Source organism: Ranitomeya variabilis, chromosome 4 (genome assembly GCF_051348905.1).
Source record: "Ranitomeya variabilis isolate aRanVar5 chromosome 4, aRanVar5.hap1, whole genome shotgun sequence".
Classification (NCBI taxonomy): Eukaryota; Metazoa; Chordata; class Amphibia; order Anura; family Dendrobatidae; genus Ranitomeya; species Ranitomeya variabilis.
The window spans coordinates 482220966-482240990 of NC_135235.1; the positions used below are offsets into that span (position 1 = coordinate 482220966).

General features: G+C 44.8%; 1 protein-coding gene across 10 annotated transcripts in view; it reads right to left on the reverse strand.

Annotated features, from left to right (window-relative positions):
- The window catches only part of PHF20 (PHD finger protein 20), a 125518-nt gene extending 111261 nt beyond the window's left edge, over positions 1-14257 (reverse strand). For 6 of the 10 annotated variants that reach the window (XM_077251890.1, XM_077251888.1, XM_077251884.1 and 3 more), the window contains exon 1: positions 13950-14252. The gene's annotated coding sequence lies outside the window, so the exon portion shown is untranslated. Of the gene's footprint in view, positions 1-13949 lie in introns of all 10 variants that reach the window. The other 4 variants (XM_077251887.1, XM_077251885.1, XM_077251882.1 and 1 more) reach the window with 2 other exon arrangements.
- Positions 14258-20025: the final 5768 nt, after the last annotated feature.

A 20025-nucleotide genomic window follows, 5' to 3' on the forward strand; every position in this document is an offset into this window, starting at 1 on the left:
ACACTCCAAATCCTGACTGTTCCATGGGCTCCTTTTACGAACACAGCTTTAGTTCATTCAATACATTTTCGATTGAATTTGGCGCAGCCAATCACCTGACCTATTCTAGCACCTTTATTTTCCCTCTCTGAAACCAATTGCATTTCTTTTCTTTGGCTATATATTTGGGATCATTGTTTTGCTGAAATGTCCATCCTAGTTTCATCTTCATCATCATTGTAGATAGATTTTTTAATCAAAAATGTCTCTGTACATTTGCCCAGTCATCCTTCCTTCAGTTATATGACATTTGCTAGTGCCGTATGCTGAAATATAGCCCCACACCGTGATGTTCCCACCTTGAAACTTCACTGTTGGTATGGCGTTTTTGGTGCAATATGCAGTGCCTTTTGGCCTCCAAACATGATGTGCATTATGGCATCAAAAAATGTTATTTTTGGTCTCATACGACTAGACTAAATTTTCCCAGTATTTCACAGGCTTCTCTAAATTTTGTTGAGCAAACTTTAAACCGTGCTTGAACATGCTTTTTGTTCAGAAATGGAGTCTTTCGCGGTGAGTGTGCATACAGGCCATGGAGGGTGAGTAAATTACTCAGTTTTATTTGAAACAATTGTACCTGCCAATTTCAGGTCGTTTTGTAGCTCTCCACAGGTTGTCTTTGGCTTTTGGACAAGTTTTCTTATAATTCTTTTCACTCCACTGTATAAAATCTTGCGAGGAGCTCCCAGTTTATGGTGAAATTATGTTCTTTCCCCTTCTGTGTTATGGTCCCAACAGTGCTCACTGGAACATTCAGTAGTTTAGAAATTCTTCTGTAACCAATGCCAGGAGTATATTTTGCAACAATAAGGTTGCAAAGGTCTTGCAACAAGCTCACTGGGTTTACCCATTATGAGGTTTCTTGTGTGGCACCTTGGTAATTAAGCAACTTTTTACAGACCAGCCGAACCAACTGATATTTTTCACCAAGTGGCAGGATTGCTTTCTAATCACTGATAGATTTCAGATTGTGTCAAGACTTTTCATGGCTTTTTTACATATTTTTCTTCATGTGTTCAATACTTTTCCCTTTGGCATTTCTCATTATTAAACAACTTAATTCATAGACATCTATCGTTTTGATTTCTCTGCCTGGGTGGGTTGTTACCGATATCTGATCACAATTTCATGTCAATAGCACCTTTAGAAATATATTTACATGGGTTTTTATCTCTGCAGTTTTTTCGCTTTTCGGTATGTCAGGTTTTAAATAAAGCTGCTTTACTAGGCTAATAGCTGTAAATCAAGCAGATGAATCAAGAAAAACTAAATCTCCGAACACTAGTGATGAGCGAGTGTACTCGTTGCTCAGGTGACCTCCGAGTATTTATGACTGCTCGGAGATTTAGTTTTCACCGCTGCAGCTGAATGATTTACAGCTATTAGCCAGCTTGATAACATGTGGGGATTCCCTAGCAACCAGGCAACCCCCACATGTACTCAGCCTGGCTAGTAGCTGTAAGGCTGTGTGCACACATTGCAGATTTTTCGCGTTTTTTTCCCGCATAAAAAACGCAGCATTTAATTAATTTTGCGGATTTCCCACTATATTATTGCATTGGGAACCTCCGGAAAAATCCGCGAAAAAAAAAAAAAACGCGGTAAAAACGCATGTGGATTTCATGCAGAAAATGTCCCGTTTTGCTCAGGAAAGAAATATATCTTGGTACCGTGTTAGCCAGTAGATAGAAAAATATCTCGAAAGCTTGCAATTTGTTACCATCTTTTCAGTTAGCCATTAAAAAGGTATCAACCACTGAGGACTCTCAATTCTAAATATTTTTCTGTATTGCTCAGGAAATTTCTGCAAGAAATCCTGAACGTGTGCAGACAGCCTTAATCATTCAGCTGCCGTGATGAAAACTAAATCTCTGAGCAGTCAAATTCTCGGAGGTCACCCGAGCATGCTCGAGTACACGAGCTCATCACTAGAGATAATCTTCAATTTTGCAAAGAAAACCCTTTAACCCCTTCACGACATGCGACGTACACGTCTTGTCTCTCCCTTTGATGTGGGCTCCTGCGATGAGCCCACATCTTTCCCGGTGCATATCAGTTAATTTGAACAGCTGACATGTGCCACTAACAGACGCGGGGCGGGGTGAAGTCGCGATCCATTTAATCTGTGAAATGCTGCTGTCAATATCTGTGGTTGTCATTGCCAGATTGCTAGAAGCGCCACCCAGCGGTCGCTGAAGCCCTGTTCTATGTAGCACAAGTGCTTTTATTTTCCCATGGTGAGTATTGAAGCAATTTTAAAAAAAAACACAAACATTTGGTTTTGCCGCATTCAGAATCGCCCGATCAAGATATAAAAAGAAGTAATCAGATCGGTACAATGCACAGCGAAAAAAGTAAAAACGCCAGAATTACACTTTTTTTGGTCGCCACTACACTGCATTAAAATGCAATAACGGGCGATCAAAAGATCGTGTCTGCACCAAAACTATCAATAAAAATGTCAGCTAGGCACTTAAATAATAAAAAAAAAAAAAAACAACCTATACATTTTTGGCATCTATAAACTCATAATGACCTGAACAATCATAATGTCTTGTTTTAGCATTTGGTGAACACTATTAAAAAAAAATATATAATAATAATAATAATAATAATAAATCATCCAAAAAAACAGTTGTGGAATTGCACTCTTTGCGCAATTTCACCACACTTGGAATTTTGTTACCAGTTTTCCAGTACACTGTATGATAAAACCAATGAAGTCGTTCGAAAGTACAACTCGTCCAATCCCCCAAAAAACAAGCCCTCACATGGACATATTGATGGGGGGGGGGGGAAGATGGCTCTGGGAAGCAAAAAACAAATGCAAAAACGAAAATGGACTGCTGCATGAACGCGTTAAGAATCCAGTAATGTTTTAGCTTTGCAGGCTGCACTAGATGCCTGCACTTGGTTTGAACAGTCATTCAGACAGAGTCCAGTCCCTTAAAGTGCTCTATCACGTCCTTAACATCTCATTTTCATACAAGTGAAAAAACGCTTAGGTCTTGGGAATGCAGCAAGAGATTGAAGACTAAAGCCATCCATAGCTTTCCATCTTATAAGCTCACATCCCTAGAAGCTATACAAGACACTGTATGAATAAAGTATGGTGTGGACTGATTGCACCTTCTGGTGCTGTGACAGTGCCACTCAAGCAGCTTTTCCTTTACCACAGTTTATTTTGTGACCCCAGTTGGATTGTTTTCTCTTTATAATGTAATGTTTACATAGATCTTGGAATTACCCTAAAATACAGTCACAGGCTCCCTACAGAGACTTCAACCTTTAAAATTCAGGTAATATTCCACTGTGTATATGTATAATATATAAAACATTTTGTGAAACAAAATTTCTATTTTCAATATGACGTTATCAAATTCTGTGTAATACCTGTGGGTTTAAAATACTCACTATACCCCTGAATAAAATCTTTGAGGCGTGTGGTTTCCAAAATGAGGTAACTTGGAGGTTTTTCACTGTTTAGGCACATCAGGGCTCTCCAAATGCGACATGACACCTGCAGACTTGCGCCCAAACAGAAGTGTTCCTCCACATATGGGGTATCTCAGTACTTAGGAGCAATTGCACAACAAATTGTGGGGTCCAGATTCTCACGTTACCCATGTGAAAATAAAAGTGGGGCTAAAAGTACATTTATTTATTTTTTTTATTACCTCAGCTTTACGTTATAAGCTTCCGTGAAGCACCTGGAGGTTCATGTTGCTCACCCGCACATCTAGATGCATTCTTTTATGGGTACAGTTTCCAAAATTGGATCACTTGTGGGGGGGGGGTGTTCCACTGTTTAGGCGTCCGCTCTAGATTTCAGCAATTTTTGGGGTATAAGCATACTCAGGAGAAATTGTACAGCAATTTTTCGGATCCATTTTCTCATGTTACACTTCTGAAAATAAGTTTGGGGCTAATGTAAAATGTTCATTAAAGAAAAAAAAAAAAAAAAAAAAAAGTTAAACGTTCATTTTTTCCTTCCACATTGCATTAGCTCCTGTGAAGCACTGAAGGGTTATACAGTGCCTTGCTCCCTGGAACTTTTCAACCTTTTCCCCACATATCATGCTTCAAACAAAGATACCAAATGTAAATTTTTGGTGAAGAATCAACAACAACAAGAACACAATTGTGAAGTTGAACGATATTTATTGGTTATTTTTTAATTTTTGTGGAAATTCAAAAACTGAAAAGTGGGGCGTGCAATAGTATTCGGCCCCTTTACTTTCAGTGCAGCAAACTCACTCCAGAAGTTCATTGTGGATCTCTGAATGATCCAATGTTGTCCTAAATGCCTAATGATGATAAATATAATCCACCTGTGTGTAATCCAGTCTCCGTATAAATGCACCTAATCTGTGATAGTCTCAGGGTTCTGTTTGAAGCACAGTGAGCATCATGAAGACCAAGGAACACAACAGGCAGGTCCGTGATACTGTTGTGGAGAAGTCTAAAGCCGGATTTGGATACAAAATGATTTCCAAAACTTTAAACATCCCAAGGAGCACTGTGCAAGCGATCATATTGAAATGGAAGGAGTATCATACCACTGCAAATCTACCAAGACCCGGCTGTCCCTTTAAACTTTCATCTCAAGCAAGGAGAAGACTGATCAGAGATGCGGCCAAGAGGCCCATGATCACTCTGGATGAACAGCAGAGATCTACAGCTGAGGTGGGACAGTCTGTCCATAGGACAATAATCAGTCGTACACTGCACAAATCTGGCCTTTATAGGAGAGTGGCAAGAAGAAAGCCATTTCTCAAAGATATCCAGAAAAAGCGTTGTTTTACATTTGTAACAAGCCACCTGGGAGACACACCAAACATGTGGAAGAAGGTGCTCTGGTCAGATGAAACCAAAATCGAACTTTTTGGCAACAATGCCAAACGATATGTTTGGCGTAAAGGCAACACAGCTCATCACCCTGAACACATCATCCCCACTGTCAAACGTGGTGACAGCATCATGGTTTGGGCCTGCTTTTCTTCAGCAGGGACAGGGAAGATGGTTAAAATTGATGTGAAAATGGATGGAGCCAAATACAGGACCATTCTTGAAGAAAACCTGTTTGAGTCTGCAAAAGACCCGAGACTGGGACAGAGATTTATCTTCCAACAAGACAATGATCCCAAACATAAAGCAAAATCTACAATGGAATGGTTCACAAATAAACGTATCCAGTTGTTAGAATGGCCAAGTCAAAGTCCAGACCTCAATCCAATAGAGAATCTGTGGAAAGAGCTGAAAACTGCTGTTCACAAACAATCTCCATCAAATCTCACTGAGCTCGAGCTGTTCGCCAAGGAAGAATTGGCAAGAATTTCAGTCTCTCAATGTACAAAACTGATAGAGACATACTATTTGCATACGACTTGCAGCTGTAATCGCAGCAAAGGTGGCGCAACAAAGTATTAAGTTAAAGGGGCCGAATAATATTGCATGCCCCACTTTTCAGTTTTTGATTTTCCATAACAATTTTAAAATAACCAATAAATTTCGTTCAACTTCACAATTGTGTTCCACTTGTTGATTCTTCACCAAATTTTTTTACATTTGGTATCTTTATGTTTGAAGCATGATATGTGGGAAAAGGTTGAAAAGTTCCAGGGAGCCGAATACTTTCGCAAGGCACTGTACCTATCTTTAACATTGGGTACGCAGGAACATGCGTTGTATGCAGATGTGTCCGCATGTGCCTTTTTGACGTGCCCGCCAACCGCACGGGAATGCAACATGCGTACCAAATGTTAAAGATAGGTACGCAGGACACATGCGGAAGTAGTTAGAGCTTAAGGCCTCTTTCACACTTCCGTCGTTCGGCATCCGTCGCAATCCGTTGTTCTGGGCAAAAAAACTGATCCTGCAAGTGTGCTCGCAGGATGCGTTTTTTGCCCATAGACTTGTATTAGCGACGGATGGCCACACGTCACATCCGTTGTGCGATGGATCCGTCGTGTTTTGGCGGACCGTCGTCACAAAAAAAAACACACTCAAGTGAACGTTTTTTGTCCCGTCGCGTCCGCCATTTTCTACCGCGCATGCGCGGCCGAAACTCCGCCCCCTCTTCCCTGGACTGCAGAATGGGCAGCGGATGCGTCGAAAAACTGCATCCGCTGCCCACGTCGTGCAAAACTTTCACAACGTCCGTCGGTACATCGGCCCGACGCATTGCGACGGACCCGTACCGACAGAAGTGTGAAAGAGGCCTACGGGAGGAAGTACACAGCCATACGCAAGTGTGAACCCAGCCTTAGGACAAGTTTTTGGGGCATTTTACACATGGTTTAGGACTTGGAAAAAGTGACAGCTACTTTCTTTGTAAAAAAAATAAACAAAAATACTGAAAAGTGTTGTCCACTTTATCACATGGCCCAGGGTTAAAGGGATTCTGTCACCCCATTTTGGCCCTATAAACTGCGGCCACCGCCATCAGGGGCTTATCTACAGCATTCTGTAATGCTGTAGATAAACCCCCAATGTAACCTGAAAGATAAGAAAAACTATTTATATTCTCACCCAGGGGCGGTCCGGTCCGATGGGCGTCACAGGTCCAGCGCCTCCCATCTTCATGCGATGACGTCCTCTTTGCTTCCTGTCGCGGCCCTGTTTAGAGCAGAGCAAAGTACTGCAGTGCGCAGGCTCCAGGAAAGGTCAGAGAGGCCCTGCGCACTACAGTACTTTACGCTACCCTCAACAGGGCAAATCAGTACGCCTGCGCAGGAGCCGCAACAGAAGCAAGGAGGATGACGACATCGTGTGAAGATAGGAGGCGCCGGACCTGCGATGCCCGTCGGACCCAAACGGGTGAGTATAATCTAACTTGTTTTTCTTATCTTTCAGGTTACATCGGGGGGGGGGGGGGGGGGTTGGGGGGGTTACCTACAGCATTACAGAATGCTGTAGATGAGCCCCTGATGGCAGTGGCCGCAGTTTATAGGCCAAAATGAGGTGACAGATTCCCTTTAAGAATATAATTTACCCTTCCCTCCCAAACCAATGTTGCTGCTCTCCTCTCAGTCCTGTGCCCCTGGTCGTCTCGTAATATAAACAGTCACGCCGTGGCTGCTGATTGGAAGAACAGCGAGTGCTGCAGCCAGAGGCCACGGGACATCAGTTTTATCGTGACACAAGGCAAGGAATTTTTTTTTTTTTTTTTTTCTTTGCTTAGCAACTAGAGTTGAGCGTATTTGTTCGGATTCGGTTCCAAATACGATCAGCGGCGCATATTGTTTTTGTAATATTCGTCAAACACAGCCGAATGTCATTAGAGTCAATGGGTGTAGAAATTACCAAATATGTTCAGAACTGAACATCAAACATACATTCCGCAAGAATAGGGTACCAATATGGCAAATTCAGATTTGGCAATAGATTCCGAACAAATTCACTCATCTCTATTAACAACCTAAAGTCATTCATAAATGTTTGTCCCACTTTAAAGGAGTTTTCTAGTCTAGGAAAAGTCTGTAGTTACTCTGACTGCTGTGCACACTCCGCCTGTAGGTGGGCGATCACATGTATGAGATTTGCATACTTGTAACCACACACACTTTTTTTTTTTTTTTCCTCTCAACAGTAGAGAACAGAGAGGTGAGCAGGAATTTAGGCAGCACGGGTTGGTAAGTAAGCAACTCACAAAGATAAGGTCAAGATACCACCCAGGAGCATGGGGTATAGTGACAGCTGCACATCACACACTGTCACAGTTTGGCAGGCTGTGGTCAGAGTCAATGCAGACTTTTCTTCCTAGATCGGAAAACCCCTTGAACCTCTTCCCAACATGTGCCGTATATGTATGGCACTACGGGCGCCGCGTTCCCACAAATGGCCGTACATATATCTCTTCTCGATTGCATGTGCTCACATTGAGCGCCATGATTGAGTGTGGGTGTCAGCTCTATACTAGAGCCAACACCCTACAGCAAGGCCCTTGATCGGTGCTAGCACCGATCACAGATGTTTAACCCCTCTGATGCCTTCAATAGTAACATCTAGGAGCATCGCAGTGGGAGTGAGCTCCCTGACTGCTCCCATCAGCACAACATGATGTGATTGCATTGTGTTGATGGTCTCCCCAAAGACCATGGGATACAAGATGGCTGTGTGGTCCTTCAGGGAAGATGGCTGGCACGCCTACTCCCGGGCATGTCAGACGCTTCTCTGATGCCCTGCAGTGCACAACTATTGCAGAGTATCAGATCAGTGTAAAAATGACGACAAAAGTAAAAAATAAAAAGTTATTAATTGTAAAAACAAAATTATATACATTAGTATACATATTTGGTATTGCCGCGTCTGCAACGACCCCGACCTATAAAAAAAAAACAAAAAAAATGTCCCACTAGTTAACCCCTTCAGTATACACCAAAAAAGATGTTTTAGCATACCACTGAACAAAAAGTGCAATAAAACACAATTAAGAGAAATGTAAATAAAAATGGTACCGCTGAAAACGAAAAATTTATATTTATTTTTAGTGTTATAGCTCTCAAAATAAAGAGATGCAAAAATAAATTATTTGTTCTATAAAATAGTTTGTGTAAACATGCCAAAATATAAGATATAAATTGGGTATTGTTGTAATTGTGACTGGTGGACACCGCACCACGGCAGACAGGTTTACCAAGGATACGGGCATTTACCAACTACAAGAACCACTGGTACAGCCTCTCCTACCTTGATGCCCAGTGTTTACAGGATTTACACATACTGACTACTGCTAATCCTACAAGCTACACAGCAGTTGGTAACTGAGGAAGGTCAATTAGGCCATGTTCACACGCTGCGGATTTTGCTGCGGATTCGCAGCGTTTCCACAGCTGTGGGTCCGCAGCAGTTTCCCATGCGTTTACAGTTCAATGTAAACCTATGGGAAATGCAATCCACAGTGCCCATGCTGTGGAAAAAAAACACGAGGAAAGGCAGCGATTTACATTCTGCAGCATATCAATTGTTTGTGCGGAATCCGTTTTAGACCTGCTCCATAATAGAAAACCGCAGGTGTAAAACCGCAGTGGAATCCGCACAAAAAACGCGGTTATTCCGCAGGAAATCCGCAGGTAAAACGCAGTGCCTTTTACCTGCGGTTTTCACAAATCCGCTGCGGAAAAATCCGCAGACCTCAAGAATACGTGTGCACATACATTTTTGTACTGCATTAAAAAACCTTTTTCTAATCACATCTATTGAGTGCAAAGTATCATTTTTACTAAACCACATGTAGGCCTCTTTCACACTTCCTTCTTTTCAGATCCGTTGCAATGCATCGTTTTGGGAAAAAAAAAAAAAGGATCCTGTGAGGGTATGTTTCCACGGTAAGTAAACGCTGCAGCGTCAAACAAGCAGCGTCCAGATGTTCCAGCATAGTGGAGGGGATTTTATGAAATCCTGTCTCCACTATGCGTGGAAACCCGCACGCGGCGGGCCTGCGACTCCGGACATGCTGCGCGTATTTTCAGATCGCAGCATGTCCGTACACCTTGCGGGGACGCAGCGTCCCCGCAAGGCATATCACAGGGCCCTATGGCGAGGGGTGCGATGAACCCGGATGTGTACTGTACACATCCGGCATCATCGCGTCCCAGAAAGGGGGCGGGGCTTAGCGCCGACCGGCTTCGCCGCTCCCGCCGCCCATCCGTACCGTGGAGACATACCCTAAATGTGCCCGCAGGATGTTTTTTTCCCATAGACTTGTATTAGCGACGGATGGCCACATGTCGCATCCGTCGTGCGACGGATCAGTCGTGTTTTGGCGGACCGTCATCTGGAAAAAACGTTCAATGTAACGTTTTTTGTCTGCGTTGGGAAAATGTGTCGCAACGGATCCTGCGGCATACGTCGTTGACTCGAATGGAAGCCTATGGACGCAGGATCCGTCGCTGACCGTCACACACTGGAATCCAGCGTCGGATCCAGTTTTCCCCCTCTGAGCATGCCCGGAAGGTCTCTCCCTCTCTCATCCAGTTTTTCCCCACTGAGCATGCCCGGAAGGCCTCTCTCGGTCTGTCTCTCGTCCCCGGTGATTTATTTTCCCAGAATTTGTGGACGACGCATCCGTCATTACACTGGATGCGTCGCACACGTTTTTCACTATTTTCATGACGTCCGTCGCTCCGTCATTTTGCTGCACTACGACGGACACAAAAAACGGAAGTGTGAAAGAGGCCTTAGGGTATGTGCACATGCTGCGGATTTTGCTGCAGATTCGCAGCAGTTTTCCAGGAGTTTACAGTACCATGTAAACATATGGAAAACAAAATCCGCAGTGCACATGGCGTGGAAACGCTGCGTTGTTTATTCTGCAGCATGTCAATTCTTTGTGCGGATTCCGCAGCGGTTTATACCTGCTCCATAATAGGAATCCGCAGGTGTAAAACCACAGGTGTAAAACCGCAGGTGGAATCCGCACAAAAACCGCGAAAAAAAACGCGGTAAATCCGCAGTGCGGATTTACCAAAATCAGTGCGGAAAAATCCGCACACCTTTCCGTAGCGTGTGCACATACCCTAAGCATCCACATGTATGGCACTTCTGTAGTGATGAGAGCCCGCCTAATTTATAGGTGCGTGTCTCCAGAAGCATGAGTTGGGCATAGCATACTGGTCACTACAACGGCAGTTTGCAATTCTCACTCAGCAACATCCACTGCTGCTTGTTTCTGGAAAACACCCATGGAGTCAAAATTATCAGTACATGTACACTGTAGATAAATTCCCAAAGGGTTATAATTTCCAAAATGGGGTCACTTGATGAAGGGGGGAAGCTTTTCTAGCACTTTGGGCCTCTGTATATAGAGTCTGCAAACTATTCTATTAAAATATGCGCTCCATGGGGCAAATAGCACTCTGTCCCTCCCGAGTCACTCCGTATGGCTAAGCAGTACTGTACAGCCACATGTGGGTAAAAATGGCACCAAATACCCCATTTGTGTGAAAATGTAAAATCTGGGGCTAAAACAAAATTTGGGTGGTAAAAATGTAGTTAATGTTTTCTTTACTGCCCAATGATATAAAATTCTGTGACACCCATGGTGTCAATATGATCACTGCACCCCTAGATGAATTAATTGAGAGGTGTAGCTTGTAAAGGGGGGGGGGGCTCTGCTGTTCTAGCACCTCAGGGGTTTTACCAATGTGACCTGGCACCCTAAGGTTATGTGAACACGTTGCGGATCCACAGTGGGTTTGGCCCTGTGAATCCGCAGCAGTTTTCCATGCGGTGTACAATACCATGTAAACCTATGGAAAACAAAAAAACGCTGTGCACATGCTGCGGAAAATTCCGCACAGAAACGCAGCGGTTTATTTTCCGCAGCACGTCAATTCTTTGTGTGGAAGAGCAGCGTTTCTGCACCCATTGCCTATACATTGAGTAAAGCAAATCCACACATCAAAAAACGCAAGACAATCCACAACAAATCCGCATCAATTCTGCATTAAATCCGCAACCATTTTGGCCTGCGTTTTCTGCCAAGAGATGTGGATTCCGTGCGGAAAAAATGGCAAAACAAATCCTGAACGTGTGCACATAGCCTTAGACCAGTTCAGCTACATCTGAACGCCAATATGGCGCTCCTTCACTTATGAGCTTTGTACTGTGCCTCGAAAGTAGTATTCCCCCACACATGGGGCATCAGTGCACTTGGGAGAAATTGCACAAATTTTGGGGTCCATTTTCTCCTGTTACTCTTGCGAAAAATGCAAGATTTGGGGCAAAAAAAAATTTTTGTGGGAAACTTTTTTTTTTTATTTTTCACAGCTCAACGTTATAAACTCCAGTGAAACACTTGGGGGTTTAAGATGCTCAATACACATCTATACAAGTTCCCTGAGGGATCTAGTTTCCAAAATGGGGTCACTTGTGGGGGGGGGGGGGGGGGGGTTCCACTGTTTAGGCACAACAGGGGCTCTCCAAACCCAACATGGCGTCTGCTAATTATTTCAGCAAATTTTACATTCAAGAAGTGAAACGGTGCTCCTTCCCTTCCAAGCTCTGCTGTGCACCCAAACAGTGGTTTTCCTCCATTCATGGGGTATCGGCACGCTCAGGAGAAATTGCAGAACACATTTTGGGGTCCATTTTTTTCTGTTACCCTTTTGAAAGTAAAGAAAAAAAAATGGGTCTAAAGGAAAATTTTAATTAACTCCTGTGAAGCACCTGAAGGGTTATATAAACTTTTTGAATCCACCTGTCCCCCCGCTATTCCCCGGCCTCTCCCCTGTCAACCCCTTCACTGGCTCCCCATTGCCCAGACACTCCACTACAAAACCCTAACCATGACATACAAAGCCATCCACAAGCTGTCTCCTCCTTACATCTGTGACCTCGTCTCCCGGTACTTTCCTACACGCAACCTCTGATCCTCACAAGATCTCCTTCTCTACTCCCCTCTTATCTCCTCTTCCCACAATCGTATATAAGATTTCTCTCACGCATCCCGCCTACTCTGGAACCCTCTACCACAACATATCAGACTCTCACCTACCATCGAAACCTTCAAAAAGAACCTGAAGACCCACCTCTTCCGACAAGCCTACAACCTGCAGTCACCACCGATCCACCAACCGCTGCACGATCAGCTCTATCCTCACCTACTGTATTCTCACCCATCCCTTGTAGATTGTGAGCCTTCGCGGGCAGGATCCTCTCTCCTCCTGTACCAGTTATGACTTGTATTGTTTAAGATTATTGTACTTGTTTTTATTATGTATACCCCTCCTCACATGTAAAGCGCCATGGAATAAATGGCGCTATAATAATAATAAATAATAATGTGGTTTTGAGCACCTTGACGGTGCTCAAAATGTGCAGTGGTTCCTAAAAAAAAAATAAAAAAAAAAAGTTGTCAATTTTGTTGGAAAAAATGAGAAATCGCTGGTCAACTTTTAACCCTTATAACATCTTATAAAAAAATGGTCTTATTTAACGGCATAAACATTTAAAATTTGCAACATAATCAAAATTTTTGCCAAATTTCAGTTTAAAAAAAAAAAAATAAATAAGTCATAGCGAAGAAATTTCACTACCATCATGAAGTACAATATGTCACGAAGAAACAATGTCAGAATCACGGGGGTCCATTGTAGCGTTCCAGAGTTATAACCTCATAAAGGGACAGTGGTCAGAACTGTACAGCCTTTTCTCCCGTCTTCCTGTATAATCGCGTGGTGTGCACAGTGTGACACGTTAGCGCATGCTCACCCCAGCACCAAGCGGCCAGATGGGGGGATAACAGAGCCCTGTGTGGTCGGGGCGCGGGCGCCTCTATTGCGGGAACGCCAGAATGTGAACAGGGCCGCAGCCCACCTAAGGAAAGGCGGGATCCGGCCGGTGAGGGCAGCGCACAGGGGCGGAAGACCCCCGACATTACCGGGCCGGCACAGCACTGACGCTCACACATCACCGGACAGGCACCATGCGACAATCGGGCTGCGTCACAACCCCACTACATCCTGTAAGGAAGCGCCCAGACGCCTACACTCAGCGCCGCGATAGTCGCGATTCTGACAGTGATCCGACGTGGTGATCATTAACCCGTCACACCCCAGGACACAGAGGGAAACGTGTCTCAGGCAGCATGGACTATAGTTTTAAAGGGACCTGATAAAAGAACCATTAGTCCCGCCCCCTGCGCGGATAGGGCAGCGCACCTGTCGCTCAGCGGTGCGCACGCTGTGATTGGCTCGCCAGTGTCTCCATCAGCACAGGCAGATTGCGGGAGACCGGCGGGTTGGTGTCGCCCCCTCCGTCACCCCATTACTCTGCAGCTCCTCGATAACTACTAAGCACTGTACGGTTACCGCGGCCGACCTCCTCACTGAACATACAGCCGGCCCACTCATGGACACTCGTGTCAACGTCATGTGTGGGGAGTATAGGAGCGTAGCTGTTACCTGTGCGCTGTTCAGGCCGGTGACCTCCTCTTCCGTCTCAGAGAAGTGCAGATGTTTTTTCAGAGCCGCGGTGAGGTGGGGACGCTGTGCGCTGCGCCGCTTACTGAGGGATAAATGCTAGTTCTGTCTCCAGCACATTCAGCGCCTCCTTCTCTTTAGCACTGCGCGGCATGGCCTGTGCGCACTCCCGCGGTGCTGGAGGAGACGTGGACGCGCACAAGACAAGCAGTAGGCGCCGGCCGAGAGGGGGCGTGCCGGCAGGGACTGGCTGGTGTGAGTGATAGAACGCACACTGGGCGGGGCGTCTCGTTCCCGCCTGCCCTCAGCTACGTTCTGTGGGCGGAGGGTCACGTGACCTGCATTTTGGCGCGCATTTTTCTTCCTCAGAGCGTGGCGTAGCAAGCTGGTGCTGCTGCTGAGTCATGGTGTGTGAGGCGCTGGTTGCTCCTGCGTGAGGGGAAGGGCTCCTAGTCCTGTGGTAAAGTGCTCTCGCCATGTATTAGCCGCACGGCACCTATACGGAGGCAGTATTTTCTGTGAGGGAAGTTGCACACGTTTTATTTTTGTAGTGCCGACATATTCCGCACCACTTTACATGGTAGTGGGGATGTGTGAATAAAGACATTACAGAATAACAATCACGTTAAAGGGAACCTGTCACCCCCCCCCATGTCGTTTCAAACTAGAAGAGCCACCTTGTGCAGCAGTAATGCTGCATTCTGACAAGGTGGCTCTTTTAGTTCTGGGTGCTGTAGCTAGAGAAATAATCCACTTTTTAATTTGTCAGCAATACCTTGTCTTCAATCAAGGAGGCCGGCGTTTCCCCCCTGCTTCAGACGCAACACAGCTGTCACTCACATCTTCTTGGCGCCGGGCGCCGCCTCCTCATCGCCGCAGTTTTCAAAATAGCCGGCGCCTGCGCTCTTTTCCCCTGCCTGGTGCAGGCGCAGTGAGCGCTGCCCGTCTTTCCTCATATGCAGCCCAGCTATACATATAGGGTATCGGCCTACTCAGGACAAATTGGACAACAGCTTTTGGGGTCCAATTTCTCCTGTTACCCTTGGGGAAAAAAAAGTTGGGACTAAAAGATGTTTGTGGAAAAAATGATTTTTTTTATTTTCACGCAATACATGCAGCCGCACGCTCCACTCCCAATTGCCGGCGCCACAGCTTGGTTTTCACATGCGAGACACAGACGTTTATCTCGCAAGTGGAAAAGAGCCCTAATAGTAATAATACATTTTATTCACAGTGTAAAATCAAAAACAAACTGGATTCAGTAAGATGTGCGTTTTTTATTCATTCCAGCATCTAAACAAGTTTCATAACGAAACATAAATTAAGTTAAAATTTCTCTGTAAACACAATCACGTGTGTGGACGGAGCCTCATGTGGTAATGTGTGGGGACAGAGCCTTGTGTGGTAATGTGGGGGGCGGGATTATGTGTGGTGATGTGGTGGGGGGCGGGATTATGTATGGTGATGTGGGGGGGCGGAATTATGTGTGGTGATGTGGGGGGCAGGATAATGTGTGGTGATGTGGTGGGCGGGATTATGTGTGGTGGGGGGCGGGATTAAGTGTGGTAATGTGGGGGGCGGGATTATTTAAACATTCCAAAAATTTCTGTGAAGCACCTGAAGGGTTAATAAACTTCTTGAATGTGGTTTTGAGTACCTTGAGGGGTGCAGTTTTTAGAGTGGTGTCACTTTGGGGTATTTTCTATCATATAGACCCCTGAAAATGACTTCAAATGTGATGTGGTCCCTGAAAAAACTTGTGTAGTAAAAATGAGAAATTGCTGGTCAACTTTTAACTCATAACTTCCTAACAAAAAAAAAATTGGTTCCAAAATTGTGTTGATGTAAAGTAGACATGTGGGAAATGTTACTTATTAAGTATTTTGTGTGACATATTTCTGTGATTTAACCCCTTCCCCTCCTTCCCAGAGCCATAACTTTTTTATTTTTCGGTCAATTTGGCCATGTGAGGGCTTATTTTTTGCGGGACGAGTTGTACTTTTGAACGACATCATTGGTTTTACCATGTCGTGTACTAGAAAACGGGAAAAAAATTCCAAGTGCAGTGAAATTGCAAAAAAAGTGCAATCCCACACTTGTTTTTTGCTTGCCTATTTTGCTAGGTTCACTAAATGCTAAAACTGACCTGCCATTATGATTCTCCAGGTCAGTACGAGTTCATAGACACCTAACATGACTAGGTTATTTTTCACCTAAGTGGTGAAAAAAAATTCCAAACTTTGCAAAAAACAAAACAAAATTGCGCCATTTTCCGATACTCGTAGCGTCTCCATTTTTCGTGATCTGGGGTCAGGTGAGGGCTTATTTTTTGCGTGCCGAGCTGGCATTTTTAATGATAGCATTTTGGTGCAGATACGTTCTTTTGATCGCCCGTTATTGCATTTTAATGCAATGTCGTGGCGACCAAAAAAACGTAAATCTGGCGTTTCGATTTTTTTTCTCATTACGCCGTTTAGCGATCAGGTTAATGCTTTTTTTTTATTGATAGATCGGGCGATTCTGAACGCGGCGATACCAAATATGTGTAGGTTGGGTTTTTTTTTAATTGATTTATTTTGATTGGGGCGTAAGGGGGGTGATTTAAACTTTTATATTTTTTTTATTTTTTTCACATTTTTTTTTACTTTTTTTTTTAACTTTTGCCATGCTTCTATAGCCTCCATGGGAGGCTAGAAGCAGGCACAGCCCGATCGGCTCTGCTACATAACAGCGATCATCAGATCGCTGTTATGTAGCTAAAATGCAGGTGTGCTGTGAGCGCCGACCACAGGGTGGCGCTCACAGCCACCGGCGATCAGTAACCATAGAGGTCTCCAGGACCTCTATGGTTACAATGCACAAGCATCGCCGACCCCCGATCATGTGACGGGGGTCGGCGATGCGCTCATATCCGGCCGCACGGCCGGATGCGGTAGTTAAATGCCGCTGTCTGCGTTTGACAGCGGCATTTAACTAGTTAATAGCGGCGGGTGATCGCGATTTCACCCGCCGCTATTGCGCGCACATGTCAGCTGTAAAAAACAGCTGACATGTCGCGACTTTGATGTGCGCTCACCACCGGAGCGCACATCAAAGCAGGGGACCCGACATCTGACGTACTATAACGTCAGATGTCGGGAAGGGGTTAAGGGCACGAAAATTAAAAGTTGGAAAATTGCGAAATTTTCAAAATTTTCGTTTTTTTTCACAAATAAACGCAAGTAATGTCGAGGAAATTTTACCACTAACATGAAGAACAATATGTCACGAGAAAATAATGTGAGAATCACTGGGAACCATGCAAGCGTTCCAGAGTTATAACCTCATAAAGGGACAGTGGTCAGAATTGCAAAAATTGGCCCGGTCATTAAGATGCAAACCACCCTTGGGAGTTAAGGGGTTAAGCAAAAATAAAAAAAATTACAACTTTGAAGGCCAATACTTACATTACAGGCAGAAGTCCAACAGCACAGCAGACAGCACAGCGCCGGAACAGCAGCACAACATCGGGACAGCAGCACCGCAGCGGAAAAGCAGCTCAACACGGGGACAGCAGGACTGCTCCGGAAAAGCCTCCCAAAACGCGGACAGCAGCACCTCACAGTCTACAAGAAAAAAAAGGAAAACATAACACACAAAGTGATGAAGGGTGTGAAACTGGGCAGAGCAACATAGTACACACACTCATACTTACGTAGGCCCACAGGAGCAATCCACAAAAGGTAATCATGGAAAAGGAAGGAGCAAGCCAGGCAAGGAGTCCAGAACAGGAAAACCGCACAGTCTACAAGGTAAAAAAAAGGAAAACATAAGACACAAAGTGACGAAGGGTGTGAAACTGGGCAGAGTGTGTGACTGGGCAAAGCAACATAGTACATACACACTTAAACAGGCCCACAGGAGCAATCCACAACAGGTAATCACGGAAAGGAAGGCGCAAGCCAGGCAAGGAAACGAGGACAGGAATAAGGCCGGAGACACACTGGTGCGAGAGACGGCCGAGTCTCGCTGGTTAAAAGCAAGCTGTGGCACCTGCATTCCGGAGCTGAGCGTGCAGCTCCATGTATTGCTATGGAGCCGCACGCTCCGCTCCGGAGTGCAGGTGCCACAGCTTGCTTTTAACCAGCGAGACTCGGCCGTCTCTCGCACCAGTGTGTCTCCGGCCTTAAGCACAGTCTAGAAGGACGAGAAAACAAAACTTAAGTACAGAGTACAGAATGCAGTGAGAGACAGACATACATTTTCAAAGCTTCTATGCTTACATCCAGAGTCTTGTCCAGAGTCTTCTGCTTGCATGCAGAGTCTTGAGAATAATGGACTACCTGTCTCCAGACCTCCTTTTATACATCAGGGATTTTACAGGTGGTGACATTTCCTGGACATGATTAGTGTGAAGTACGCATGCGTATCAAACGCATGCGTACGCATGTCCTTGCTTATCAATGTGTTCCCACAGACAGTAATGCGTTGTTTTGAAACACTCATGCTCATGCGTATGTCTGCGTTAAATTGACGCCTCAAAAAATGCAACATGTTGCATTCGCCGCAAACTGCGAAACGACACATGGGTATGCATCTGTAGGCGAACGCATGCTAACTCATGTCCCTGCGTACACAATGTTAAATATATGTACGCAAGACGCATGCGGATTGGTATGCAGGTATACATTACGCACACATATGCAAATGTGAACCCTGCCTTAGAGGAGAACAAAAGCCTTTCCGTATTGAATGCCCATCACAGGGCCTGTTATTTTAGTTTCAATCTCCAGGGTACCTCTACCAGTGGATAGTTCATTACACCCATGCTAACGATCCATGCAGTGTGAAGATTTTACTGGTCCAGGAGGCGGCTTTGGATCTGTGCCTAGATGTTGAATTTGGCTGTAGGTGCAAGCTTCCAGATGTCTTGATTTGGCGCTAATGACATTCATGTGGCAATATTTAAAGAAAACTATGGTATAAAGCTAGGGAACAGCGCTTTCACACATTATGGAAAACTATTAGCTATTACTATGGTTCTAATCTACATCAAAACTGCACAAGTATATGTGGATTTGCAGCACATTTTTCCACAACAGAGGATACTAACTGCACTGATTTAAATATGCCACAATATCAACAACAGTAATTCTGCTTGAATATTTTATGCAAAATTATTGTTGCTGATTTTGCAGTTGATAATTATGCCATATATAAATCTATATATAAAGCTGAGTATGTATGTGTGTGTGTATGTATCAAGCCACGCTACTCTGCATAGCCACACTTTCTCCACACGCAATGCCCCATCCACAAGGCCCACGTTGTTAGCGCACATGGGCAGAGACATTCACCTCGAAAGCCACCCTGCAAAACTCACCAGCTGCGACGTCCCAGCCGCTGCAAGCTACAATCAGGGCCGCCGCCTTCAGAGTATCAGTGCGCGGCAGGCATAGGCCACATCAAGCTCTGTCGTGTCTAGAATGGAGTTGCTCCTGTGAGGCATGATGTCAAAAGAAAGGGAGGAGCCTCATTGATTATACTGCTTTGCTCATAACTTGAAGTTTCTGTGCACATGTGAGGGGAAGAGAGGAGTGACAGGAAAATGAGAGGAGTGAGGGGAAAATTAAAGGTGTGAGGTGAAAATGAAGAGGTGTGAGGGGAAAATGAGAGGAGTGAGGGGAAAATAGTGGAATGATCGGAAAATGGCAGGTGGTAGGTCAATGTGACAGGTGTGAGGGGGAAAATAAGGAGTGAGGGGAGAAAATATGAGGTGTGAGGGGGAAATGAGAGGAGTGAGGGGAAAAAGATGTGGGGGGAAAATGAGAGGTGTGAGGGGAAAATGAGAGGAGTGAGGGAAAAATGAGAGATGTGAGGGGAAAAATGAGAGGCGTGATGGGAAAATGAGAGAAGTGAGGTGCTGCTGCAGTATGAGGCTCTGTATAGAGAAGAGTGAGGCACTGCAGGTGGAGGCTGTGTAGAAGGCCACATTCACACGTTCTGTATTTCCAAGAATTCCACTCATTCCAACTGATTTGCCTTTTGATTTTAAACGCCTCCAGTTTCCAGTTCGACT